General features: G+C 55.9%; 1 long non-coding RNA gene across 1 annotated transcript; it reads right to left on the reverse strand.

Annotated features, from left to right (window-relative positions):
* Nucleotides 1-2,944: 2,944 nt before the first annotated feature.
* On the reverse strand, nt 2,945-5,032 carry LOC141407542 (uncharacterized). Its single transcript, XR_012416991.1, has 2 exons — nt 4,906-5,032; nt 2,945-3,400 (listed from the first exon to the last, which is right to left on the reverse strand). It is a non-coding gene; the product is annotated as an uncharacterized lncRNA (long non-coding RNA).
* Nucleotides 5,033-12,873: the final 7,841 nt, after the last annotated feature.

The raw sequence follows: 12,873 nt of genomic DNA on the forward strand, positions 1-12,873 counted from the left end.
GGGAATTTGAATTTCTGTAATTTCGCTTTGCTGCCCAGGCTGGTCTCAAACTCCTGGAAGCAATCCTCCCACCTCAGCCTCCCAAAGTGCTGGGATTACAGGCGTGAGCCATGGTGCCCAGCCCAGAAATCTGAATTTCTAGGACTTTCAGCTCCTGGTATCTTTCACCGCAGCTCCAGCCCTGCTATCCACTTCACATCTGGCCCCCACTGGCTCCTTCTGTTCTGAAATGGAACCGGTGCTAATTGGGTCATCAGGCATTTCTGCACGTTGAGTGCCATGTCTGCACATCCGTGAGATGCACTGAGATGCATGTTTTTGGCACTGGCTGCTCTCGTTTGTCTCCAACACGCAGTTACTCCAGGATGACGTGCAGTGGAGAAACACGGATTGTTTAAAGCAGGAGCTGTTGTAATTCTTTCTCTGAAGGTTTGGCATTGGCCTTGCAAGATGGCGGCCATCATCAAAAGTGATCAAAACTCGCTTGCTCCTCAGCAGAGGTTTAATGACGTCTCCATGAACCAAATGTTATGAGACTCAAGCAGGAGACCATGTTTATCAAACCGGCTTCCCAGTGTCACAAACTAGAGTGACTTTGAGAAAAACTGATAGAGCGATTCAAAAGCTCTAATTAAAAGGAGAAAAAGAACATTTTTCCCTGCCTACAGCAGCCATATGTATTCAGGGTGATTCTCTGTAGATTAAAAAAAAATGATCCTACCAAGAGTAACAATTTAAGTCCTTGAAAAATCTTTAGCTCTCACAAAAATTGGGAAATTTGCCTAAACTGGTGTTTAATTAAATGCAGAACAGAAATCCATTTTGGAAACTGCATTTTATTCCCAAGTAATAAAACTGGCATCGGGGGGAACTGATGGAAGGTGCCAGGCAGATGAACTACGTCCCAACAGCACCAGCCTGTCCTTGGGTTCCGTGGCCGAGCCCTTTCTGTGAGGCTGGATGCTGAGGGAGCCGTGCAAGCCGCAGCCCCACTCTCACTGAGGGCCGCGTCCACGGGGAGGCGCGTCACAGCCCCGCCTTCCCCTGCCCACTCTCACTGAGGGCCGCGTCCACGGGGAGGCGCGTCACAGCCCCGCCTTCCCCTGCCCACTCTCACTGAGGGCCGCGTCCACGAGGAGGCGCGTCACAGCCCCGCCTTCTCCTGCCCACTCTCACTGAGGGCCGCGTCCACGGGGAGGCGCGTCACAGCCCCGCCTTCCCCTGCCCCTGCACCTGCTTGTCATGAAGAAGACGGCAAAGGAGGGCCTGGTGGTGCCTGCTGTGAACAATGCAGGCGACACGTGACCTCTGCAGATTCCCCGCTGCTGCCTCCGGTGAGTGTCCAGTGAACCCGGTGCCCCAGCGGTGCAGAAGTGTGCCGCCCACACCGGTCATGCTGGTGCCTCCGGTGAGTGTCCAGTGAACCCGGTGCCCCAGCGGTGCAGAAGTGTGCCGCCCACACCGGTCATGCTGCTGCCTCCGGTGAGTGTCCAGTGAACCCGGTGCCCCAGCGGTGCAGAAGTGTGCCGCCCACACCGGTCATGCTGGTGCCTCTGGTGAGTGTCCAGTGAACCCGGTGCCCCAGCGGTGCAGAAGTGTGCCGCCCACACCGGTCATGCTGCTGCCTCCGGTGAGTGTCCAGTGAACCCGGTGCCCCAGCGGTGCAGAAGTGTGCCGCCCACACCGGTCATGCTGGTGCCTCCGGTGAGTGTCCAGTGAACCCGGTGCCCCAGCGGTGCAGAAGTGTGCCGCCCACACCGGTCATGCTGGTGCCTCCGGTGAGTGTCCAGTGAACCCGGTGCCCCAGCGGTGCAGAAGTGTGCCGCCCACACCGGTCATGCTGCTGCCTCCGGTGAGTGTCCAGTGAACCCGGTGCCCCAGCGGTGCAGAAGTGTGCCGCCCACACCGGTCATGCTGCTGCCTCCGGTGAGTGTCCAGTGAACCCGGTGCCCCAGCGGTGCAGAAGTGTGCCGCCCACACCCGGTCATGCTGGTGCCTCCGGTGAGTGTCCAGTGAACCCGGTGCCCCAGCGGTGCAGAAGTGTGCCGCCCACACCCGGTCATGCTGGTGCCTCCGGTGAGTGTCCAGTGAACCCGGTGCCCCAGCGGTGCAGAAGTGTGCCGCCCACACTGGTCATGCTGGTGCCTCCGGTGAGTGTCCAGTGAACCCGGTGCCCCAGCGGTGCAGAAGTGTGCCGCCCACACCGGTCATGCTGCTGCCTCCGGTGAGTGTCCAGTGAACCCGGTGCCCCAGCGGTGCAGAAGTGTGCCGCCCACACCGGTCATGCTGCTGCCTCCGGTGAGTGTCCAGTGAACCCGGTGCCCCAGCGGTGCAGAAGTGTGCCGCCCACACCGGTCATGCTGGGAAACAGGCTCATCCCAGAAGTCACGTGGCAACGCAACTCACGTCAGTTCATCTGTGCCGAGGGCCTACCGAGCACTCCAGGTTCCTACAGGGTCTTCATTTAATCCTTCTCAAAATCCCGTGAGGGACAGCGTCATCCCAGTGTTCAGGTGCGGACGCCAAGGCTGAGCGTATTGGGGTAGCCTGTCCATGCAGGCGGTGGGAGTCGTGCTCAGGCCCTCGGTGTGCCCTTGGCGGCGGTTACACGCCCTCTTTCAGAGACAGGTGGGGTCATCGTAACCGTTTCTGGATCACAAGGGGGAGGGATCCTACCTCTCAGGAAGTGAGTCCTGTCATGCCACTGGTTGTCTCTGAACCACAACTGTTACTAACAACGCGTGAACATTACCACGTGGATGCTGAGTCTGTGTTCTTAATGAAATCCAGAATTAGGAAAAGAGGAGGGTCTGGCAGGAGTTTGAATGAATTATATGACACTGGACTTACACAAGGGTCAGGAGTCTGAGTGAATTTTACCTTGGCACTGGACCTACACAAGGGTAGACATTTGTGTGTAGGATAATTTAAAAAGGACTTGCAATTTGAAAATAAATGATTATTTTTATTTTAAAAGGACTTGCAATTTGAAAAGGAAACAGTGAGTAACACTGGGAAGGCAGCAGATAGCACAGTGGGTCTGCTAGGAGGGAAAGTACAAACAAATGGACCCTTGGTGAATGGGTCCAGGCGACCCGGGAAGCTGTCTGGCAGCCCCCATGGGGTCAGGCCGGCCCCCTCTCCTGGATGAGCCCCAGAAACGCTCCCCACCGTCTCCCAAGGTGACATCCTATGGCTGCTCCCAGGACTTCTCTGTGCTATCAGGGAGTGTCATCATCAGGGGAGCTGCATTTGTGGGGTAACAGGTTCAGGGGAGACGGGGCCCTGCCCACGGGGCCAGCTGGACTCTGAGTCTTTCAGTCCTGCTCTACTGCTGGCAGACGGTCTCTCCCTGAGGCTGAAGCTGCTTCCCTACAGCCACGTCACAGCACTCCGGCTCCTGGGAGGAGGGATGGGAGACGGGTAGATGGGAGGAGGGATGGGAGACGGGTAGATGGGAGGAGGGATGGGAGACGGGTAGATGGGAGGAGGGATCGGAGACGGGTAGATGGGAGGAGGGATGGGAGACGGGTAGATGGGAGGAGGGATGGGAGACGGGTAGATGGGAGGAGGGATGGGAGACGGGTAGATGGGAGGAGGGATGGGAGACGGGTAGATGGGAGGAGGGATGGGAGACGGGTAGATGGGAGGAGGGATGGGAGACGGGGACATGGGAGGAGGGATGGGAGACGGGGACATGGGAGGAGGGATGGGAGACGGGTAGATGGAGGGATGGGAGACGGGTAGATGGGAGGAGGGATGGGAGACGGGTAGATGGGAGGAGGGATGGGAGACGGGTAGATGGGAGGAGGGATGGGAGACGGGTAGATGGGAGGAGGGATGGGAGACGGGTAGATGGGAGGAGGGATGGGAGACGGGTAGATGGGAGGAGGGATGGGAGACGGGTAGATGGGAGGAGGGATGGGAGACGGGTAGATGGGAGGAGGGATGGGAGACGGGTAGATGGGAGGAGGGATGGGAGACGGGTAGATGGGAGGAGGGATGGGAGACGGGTAGATGGGAGGAGGGATGGGAGACGGGTAGATGGGAGGAGGGATGGGAGACGGGTAGATGGGAGGAGGGATGGGAGACGGGTAGATGGGAGGAGGGATGGGAGACGGGTAGATGGGAGGAGGGATGGGAGACGGGTAGATGGGAGGAGGGATGGGAGACGGGTAGATGGGAGGAGGGATGGGAGACGGGTAGATGGGAGGAGGGATGGGAGACGGGTAGATGGGAGGAGGGATGGGAGACGGGTAGATGGGAGGAGGGATGGGAGACGGGGACATGGGAGGAGGGATGGGAGACGGGGACATGGGAGGAGGGATGGGAGACGGGTAGATGGAGGGATGGGAGACGGGTAGATGGGAGGAGGGATGGGAGACGGGTAGATGGGAGGAGGGATGGGAGACGGGTAGATGGGAGGAGGGATGGGAGACGGGTAGATGGGAGGAGGGATGGGAGACGGGTAGATGGGAGGAGGGATGGGAGACGGGTAGATGGGAGGAGGGATGGGAGACGGGTAGATGGGAGGAGGGATGGGAGACGGGTAGATGGGAGGAGGGATGGGAGACGGGTAGATGGGAGGAGGGATGGGAGACGGGTAGATGGGAGGAGGGATGGGAGACGGGTAGATGGGAGGAGGGATGGGAGACGGGTAGATGGGAGGAGGGATGGGAGACGGGTAGATGGGAGGAGGGATGGGAGACGGGTAGATGGGAGGAGGGATGGGAGACGGGTACATGGGAGGAGGGATGGGAGACGGGTAGATGGGAGGAGGGATGGGAGATGGGTAGACAGATTTTTCATAAGGGCCTGGCCTGAAAGTTGCAGCCTTTGCTTTCCCTGAGGACCTCACTGGCCAGAACAGTTACATGCCGTGCGCACCTGCAAGTTAAAACTCACCGCCTCAATGAACGGAGGAGGGCGGAATGGACATGGGGACAATCAGTTTCTGCCACAGCGATGGAAACGTACAGTGTGGCCGATGCAAACGACGGCAGGTCAGACAGCAGCTAGAATCCACCGTGAGGGGCACAGACAGCAAAACATATGTGCATCTTAGAAACAGGCTGTGAAGAGACCAGAGACAGCGAAAAGCACAACCCTGCTCACCTGAAGGCTGCTGTGGCCTGAATGCGTCCCCTCCCCAGAACGTCAGCCCCTTCACAGTGGACTTCCCAGCACCCAGAACTATGGGAAATACATTTCTTTTCTTTACAGATGAACCCGTCTCGGGTATCACGACAGCAGCCCAGCATGGACTCTCACCATCGTCCTGTGCACTTTAATGGAAACCACTCACATCCACACGTCAGGCCCATGGCAAGGACGCTGACTCCAGGTCACAGTAGGGGAGGTGCTGGGGCCTGTGGGGCTCACACAGTCATGTCCCAAACTGGACACAAATCACACAGCTGCCTGTGGCCGAGGTCACCAGAGGAAAACAAAAGCAAAAAAAAAAGTACAGCAGACATCTGAACAAAAGGGGTTTTTAATCCCAAGTACGAAGCCAGGAAGGAACCTGCTGGTTCGGTTCTCTGCTTCGCTCCAGCATGCACTCCGTGTGAACTCCGTGTGAACACGGGGCAGCCCTGTGGCCACCGGCCTGGCCCCACCACTGCCAAAGTGCATCTTAAATGCAGAACAACAAATCATACTTCCATGTTTTGCATTTTGAAAATACTGGAAAGAAAGCTCCTTTGCAAGTGATTGAAACAGTTATTTTATATTTTGATGACTGGGCAAAAGCCACATTTCAGAGATGAAAATTAAAAAGGAAATTTAACAATTGCATAATAATAGTAGATTCAAATATATAATACTGGGAATCTAATTTTCCGAAGGCAAAAATGGAGAGCAGTTCTGTCATTTCCCATAAATCTATACCCAGGACATTTTCCTGCCTATAATCTCTGCATAGTTTTGAGTGGATTTGTTCCAACGGGTGTGTTCAAGGGTATTTGCATACTAGTGCAAATATGTTACACTCAGCAGGGTGATTTCCCAAATACATTCAGATGCTATGATTGATAACAGGATTTTCTGTGGAACCGTGTGCCACTGTGGAAGGGCTGATCTGAGTTACTGCCTGTACAGACACAGACGCACTTTATTGCCTGGATGAATTTAGACATGGGGGGCAGGAAAGTGAGGCCAGGCTTTCCTCCTGTCCACCAGCATCTACCAGCATCCAGGGAGAGCAAGAGACGGCATATCTGTGCCAGTGGAGCTGTCTTTAGAATAACCAAGTATTTAGTTAAAATAACACATACCTATTTCTTTGCATTTCACCCTGAAAACAACAAGAATAGAGTTTGCAAAAGGGGTTTTACGCTCGGAGTGTGGTAAACTGGCTTCTTGGCTAAGAGCAGGGCTTTCTTTTATTCTGTGCCGTCCTCAAGGTCAAGCACAGAGAATTCCAGGGTGGGTGTATCCTGTGCATCGTGGAAATGCTCAGAGCCCCTGGCCCTGGGGGGAGGGTCCACAGGGGAGAGATGAGCCCTGCTGTCACCTTTGTCAGACGTCAGGACCGCACCTCTCCCGAGGGTGGGGGGAAGGGGTGCCAAGCGCGGGCTGCTCTGAGCTCTTCCCGCAGGAAGGTGGGCTCAGATCATGAAGCACTCCCTCCCGGAGGCAGGAGCGGGAAGACGGGGCTCCAAGGCTCTGTGGCCCCTGGCTGAGCAGCGTGACCATGAGTCCCGGTGCTATCCATCCACGGGAAGACAGAGCAGCTGCACAGGGCGGACGGCCCATCAGAGCAGGTGAGCTGACAGCTGGGCGCCAGCATGAGCTTTCCAGGAATCGGTGTCAGGGCCGGGAGGAGCGGTGGCCCCAGGTTGGGAGGAGACGTGACAGGACTAGGCCTGGGGAAGCGTGTGCTGGGCCTCAGGGGGAAGGTGGCAGCTGCAACATCCGACACCCAGGGCAGTGGGGCCTGAGCACCCCAGGACCAGGCCAGGCAGGGGCGGCCTCCCTGCTGAGTGACCTGGGCCACGTGGGGCCTCCCTGCCGAGTGACCTGGGGCATGTGGGGCCTCCCTGCTGAGTGACCTGGGCCACGTGGCGGCCTCCCTGCTGAGTGACCTGGGCCATGTGGCGGCCTCCCTGCTGAGTGACCTGGCCACGTGGGGCCTCCCTGCTGAGTGACCTGGGCCACGTGTCGGCCTCCCTGCTGAGTGACCTGGGCCACGTGGGGCCTCCCTGCTGAGTGACCTGGGCCACGTGGGGCCTCCCTGCTGAGTGACCTCGGCCACCTGGGGCCTCCCTGTGCTGAGTGACCTGGGCCACGTGGGGCCTCCCTGCTGAGTGACCTGGGCCACGTGGGGCCTCCCTGCTGAGTGACCTGGGCCACGTGGGGCCTCCCTGCTGAGTGACCTGGCCACGGGGCAGCCTCCCTGCTGAGTGACCTGGTCACGGGGCGGCCTCCCTGCTGAGTGACCTGGCCACGGGGCGGCCTCCCTCGCTGCGTGTGACCTGCACGTCCTGTGCTTGGCTTTGGGGCACGTTCAGAAGAACGAGGCTGGCAGGCTGTGGTCTCGCTCCATGCTGGGAGTGCGCAGAGCTGAACGTGTGTTGAGTGTGCGGCTCGGCGTGGAGCCCGCGTTCCTCTCTGCGCGGGAGGGAGCTGCTTCCCCCTCAGTGCTGCCGAGGACGATGCCGGCCTCCGCCAGGCCGAGTCCGCGCTGTGTCCCGGGGTCTGGCTCCGCGGCCCTGTCCGCGCCGGGCCTCCCTGTTCCAGCTTTAGTGACAGCCTCAGGAGAGAATGCAGGCAGAGCGGGCTCTCCTTTTCCTGCCCTGGGGGCTGACACCTTACTCACGGATGCCACTGAAAGGGCGGCCCTTGTGGCCTCAACTCACTTTTCATCAGTTACCATCCTCGGCAGGACATGGGCACCTCCTAAAGTGAGAATGAAATGGGCTTGAGCTCCCAGCAGCAGCTGCCCCGTGACTGCAGGTGCCCCCGAGGCCGGCCCCAGGCACGGAGAGGGAAGCAGCCAGGCAGCCGGCCAGGGAGGCACCGTGCCAACGGAACCGTGCCAGCGCGCTCAGATTCCAGAGCCGGCGCCGAGCCGAACGGCGGGAGAGGAGGAGCACATGAGGCGCGGGACGCAAGCTCAGGCCACCCTGACCCTGAGGAGGTGCAGCCGCCCCGCAGCGCGTGCTGGTAAAACGGTCTCTTCTGCTGTGGGCTCCGAGGCCTGCAGAGCCCAGACCTGACCTTGCAAAGCGAGAGGAGAGCGAGGGGCCGCGGCCACCGCAGGAGGCTTCACCGATTCGTGGTGAAAGGTCCACGTGAAATCCCAGGAGAGCCCAGGAGAGTGTGACTGGGAGATAGATCTGGGGTCCTGTCGCCACGGCGGTGTGTAAACAGTTTACAAATGACAACAGATGTTAATCAACGAAGCCACGCAGAACAGCCCTCGTTCGTGCACGGTAGAGCTCCAGTCTTGCACGGGTTCAGTGGTTTCAGGAAGATGCGTTGTTGGGGAACCACAGTCCCTGGCTTATCGCACACACTTGCCATGGCTAGATTCAGGCCAACAGGGATACCGCATTCCAGTTAAGTTGAATCAGATGCTGCAAGTCAATGTCAGTTGTTTTGGGCTTAAGTTCACGTCTGGTCCAGCTTAAGTTGTTAGTCCAGGGTTGGGAAGAGAAGTGGCGCTGGGCTGACAGGGTCCTCATCTCCTAAACCTGCCTGATGCTGTGAGGCCCTGGGGTGGGGGGGAGTGGGAAAAGAGGGAAAGGGATTTTGAAAATACTGATTCTAATTTTGAAATCTGTCTTTAAACATATCATCCCAGGGCTCCTTGGAGAAGCAGCTGACCCCAGCTCTGGGGCACGGAAAGTTTCAGGTGAGCCTGGGGCTTCGGGGCCTTCAGAGCAAGAAAGTGCCCTTGGCAATGGGGCAGGTGGAGAAGATGCACGAGCCAGCCCAGAGGGGCTCCCTGGCCAAAGAAGAATCTGGGAGTCCACGAAGTGGGAAGGGGGATTAGGGAGAGAGCCAGAGAGCTGGGGGTGGGGACAGGAGAGCCAGAGAGAGAGGGGCAGGCAGGGTTGGGGGAGAGGAGTAAGGGGAGAGAGAGGCTGAGATGGAGAGGGAGGGGCAGGCAGGGTTGGGGGAGAAGAGTGAGGGGAGAGAGGCTGAAATGCAGTGGGAGGGGCAGGGCATCTCGCTTCCCTTCAGCGGCCACTACGACATCATTGTCAACTCTTTACTCGGAAATCAGTGAGGAAAGGGATTGACTTCAGCAGTTCCTCCTTGCTTAAGAGAAACTGTTTCATCTCCTCTTGATGAGAAAATACCTTTTTCACAGAATGCTTGGTAATAAATGTGGCAGGAATGGTAAAATTAGTTCGACTATTGTGCAACCCAGATGAAGGCACTGATTTAGGAAAAGGCCGTTGACAGTTGCCTCAGCCTCGGGGACCTGGAGGCAGAGCGTCTGCGGGCGCTGAGGCATCTCTGCATGGGTTTACCAGTGACGGCTCTGCAGTCACCTCTTCAGACAAGGGATTGCCCTGGTGCTCCATGCCACCCACCGACGCCTTCCCTGAGCTCACCCTGCACCCACATGCCTCTGAATCCGACGCCTGCAGACCTTACTTCCGGTGGCAGGAAACGCAGCTGGCAGAAGGAAAGGTTACGTGATGGAGGGAGAATCCTTTCCACAAGAGCAAGACTGTGGCCTGGCCCCATCAGTCACCACCTTTAGGGAAGCAGCGGACAGAGATCAATGAGACAACACAGGCCCGCAACCAAATGCAGAGCCCGACTGTTGTTGGCTGCTGGTGGGAAAGACGTGCTGGGGACAGTGGGGAAATCCAAACAGGAACGGAGTGGAGTTGATATCACATAAAGTGACCACGATGGTTCTGCCTGGGATGGTTCTGGCTCACACCTGCTGTTCCGGCATAATTATTAATCCCAACTCATTCACTTTCCAAAGTGTCGTGTTCTGGTGATAATTCCTATGGTCACTCAAAAGCTGGGGAATTGGTGTTAGTTGTCTTAGGCGTGAATAATGGTGTTGAGCTTACAGGGCATCTTCATTCCTAGGAGATGCCTCGGGCTCAGAGAATGTAAGCTACTTGGAGAGACCAGGGGCACACAGCTCATGTGATGTAGAACTGGTTTATAAAAGCTGTGGTAAACAAAACCCAAAAGTGGGCACGGGACTGGAATGGACATTTCTCCTAAGAAGATATACAAAAGTCAACAGGCACACAAAAAGACGTCTGACACCACTCATCAGCATGGAAATGCAAATCTAAACCACGAGGTGCTGCTTCATAACCATCGGGATGATTATCATATACTGTCACAAACCAGAAATAAGTGCTGGGGAGGATGAGGAGGTACGAGCACCCTCGTGCGCTGCTGCTGGGAATGAAAAACGGTGCAGCTGTTGTGGAAGACGGTGTGAAAGTTCCTCAGAAAACGAAACCCAAATTTAATTACTGTATGATCCAGCATTTCCACTTCTGGGCATAAACCCCGACCTTGAAAGCTGGCACTCAGCAGGTGCTTGTACACCCACGTCCGGAGCAACATTATTCAACAGCCAAAAGGCAAAAGCAGCACCATGTCCATCTACAGATGATGCAAATGAACAAATAGTGCAATGTGCTAACGCGAACTAAATATGGCCGGCGAAGGATGCCAGGACATCTACATTTGAGTCCTTGTAGACGAACTGTAACCCACCTTAATAGCAGACAGGACTGAAAACCTAATTCAGGAGTCTGTGCCTGTGACAGTGGCCAAGTCTTGACCAATCCCAGCGGCCATACGTCAACCACGCATAGACTGCCGAGTGTTCAAACTGTTTCAATAAGGCAAACGCCAACCTGGAACCAATGCAGCCGTTCTGTACCTCTCTGCCGATTTTTATACATCACTTCCCCCCCTTTTTTTTGTCTGTATATTTGTTCTGACCATGAGGCATCCCTGGAGTCTCGGAATCTGCGGTGATGCTGGTGCTGCCCGATTCATGAATCATTCATTGCTCAATTAAACTCCTTTAAATTTAATTCAGTTTAAGTGTTTCTTTTAACAAATGGAATATGATTCAGCCTTAAAAAGGAGGGGAGTCGACACAGGCTGTAACACGAGGAACGCTGAGAATGTTATGCTGCGTGAAATAAGCTGGTCACAGAAGGACGAATCCTTGGGGGTGGCACTGAGGAGAGGTCCCCGAGGAGTCGGAGCCACAGAGACAGAAAGTAGGATGGTCGGTGGCTGCCAGGTGCGGAGTTCCTGTCTAATGGGGACAGAGTTTAGGTTTACGAACTCTACATTTTAAAATGTAAATTTTACAGTATGTGTATTTTATCACAATAAACATGTATTTTTTAAGTGTAGTAGACTTTGCCTCAAAAGCCCCAGTTCTTTCAATCTAAATAAGAAAATAATGCAAAATACACCAAAGACTTTAAGACCCTGTTCATCCTAAGGCAACGTAACAGCTCACAAATAAAGGAATAGCTAAGTTAATTGAGGTCCGTTAACTTATTAGCATATTGTGCTGCCGTCAGGATGGACGGCCAGGAAGCTCCTTCAGAAGCTTGGTAAGAGAAAACCTGGAGTGACTGGAGGGGCGGAGTTGGGGGGGCCTCCTCGAGGGGCTGCGATGCTGGGGAGGGCTGTTTCCCGTTCCGGGTGTGGGTTACAGGGGTCTCGGCATTTTGTGAGAATTCCAGGAGGTGTGACATTATGGTTTATGTATGTTTCTATATGGATGTTACACATCAAACAATGTTGACTACACTTTTAAATAAATTCAAAAATTATGGATCCGTATTGGCAACTATGTAAAGACACACACTGAAGGGAAAGATGGAAAGGAACCTCCCACCAGCTACCAGAGATGGCTTAGGTGACATTCCCGAGGCCACCACAGTGACACCCCCCCAAGGCTGCCACAGAGACGTCCCCACAAGGACTTGGGCCGACACCAGTGTCCCCGTTGCTGCAAGGGGCGGGCAGTGGTGCCCGTGGTGTCAGTGCAGGTGGAAACACCATGGGTCTGCCCCAGGAGAGGACCCCCCGTGGCTGCTGTGCCCCCAGCGGGGACCTGGGGTGGGAACAACTGCTGAGCTGGAGACAGCGTGTCACAACGGCTTTGCTCGCAGTGACCAAATCATCTCGGGCTGGACGCCAGCCCCCTGGGGAGTTGCGCCCTGGTGCTCACTTGAGCACTTTGATTATCTTTAGTAACAAATTCCCTTCAGCCCAACTCACCGCAGAAAGCTGTGGAGAACAACAAAAAGGAAAACCAACCCCAAGTGGTCTCCGCGGAGCCCTGATGCACGACGGGGCCTCAGGCCGAGCCCACACCAGGTCACGCCCCACGGGACTAGGAAGAATAGCCACGTTTGATTTTGTTCTTCAGCTTCACCTGAGTCTTTCTAACAGCAAGGACTTGGCTGTCTCTAGATAGGAGACAGACACTGTCCAACTTATTCTAAAATTCTCTTTCAGACGCCCTCATGCCACAGGCAGGTTGTAAGCAAATCCAACACGGCACATAGTATTAAGCCTGCAGAGAGGAATTCTGTACGTCAGCACACCCAGGACCGTAGGTAACAGGAGTCTCACTTGTTTTCATTTGTCCTGCTCTCACACAGACTTACCTTCTTACCTACGTGTGGGTCTCGTGGTCTGGACGATGGTGCACCGGCACCTGCCCTCGCAGGAGCTCCTCCTTTCTTCTTTGCTGTGGTCAGTTCCTGGGACCCAGGGGCCGAGTGGATCACGCAGCAACCTTCATCACGGGGGATCGTTCTGGGGGCATGCGTGGCCTTTTCTCCGGCTTGCTCGCTCCTTATCTGCATCCATTCTGTCCTCGGCACTCCTTCCTTCTTTCCT

Source organism: Macaca fascicularis, chromosome 8, assembly GCF_037993035.2.
Source record: "Macaca fascicularis isolate 582-1 chromosome 8, T2T-MFA8v1.1".
In the NCBI taxonomy this organism is placed as follows: Eukaryota; Metazoa; Chordata; class Mammalia; order Primates; family Cercopithecidae; genus Macaca; species Macaca fascicularis.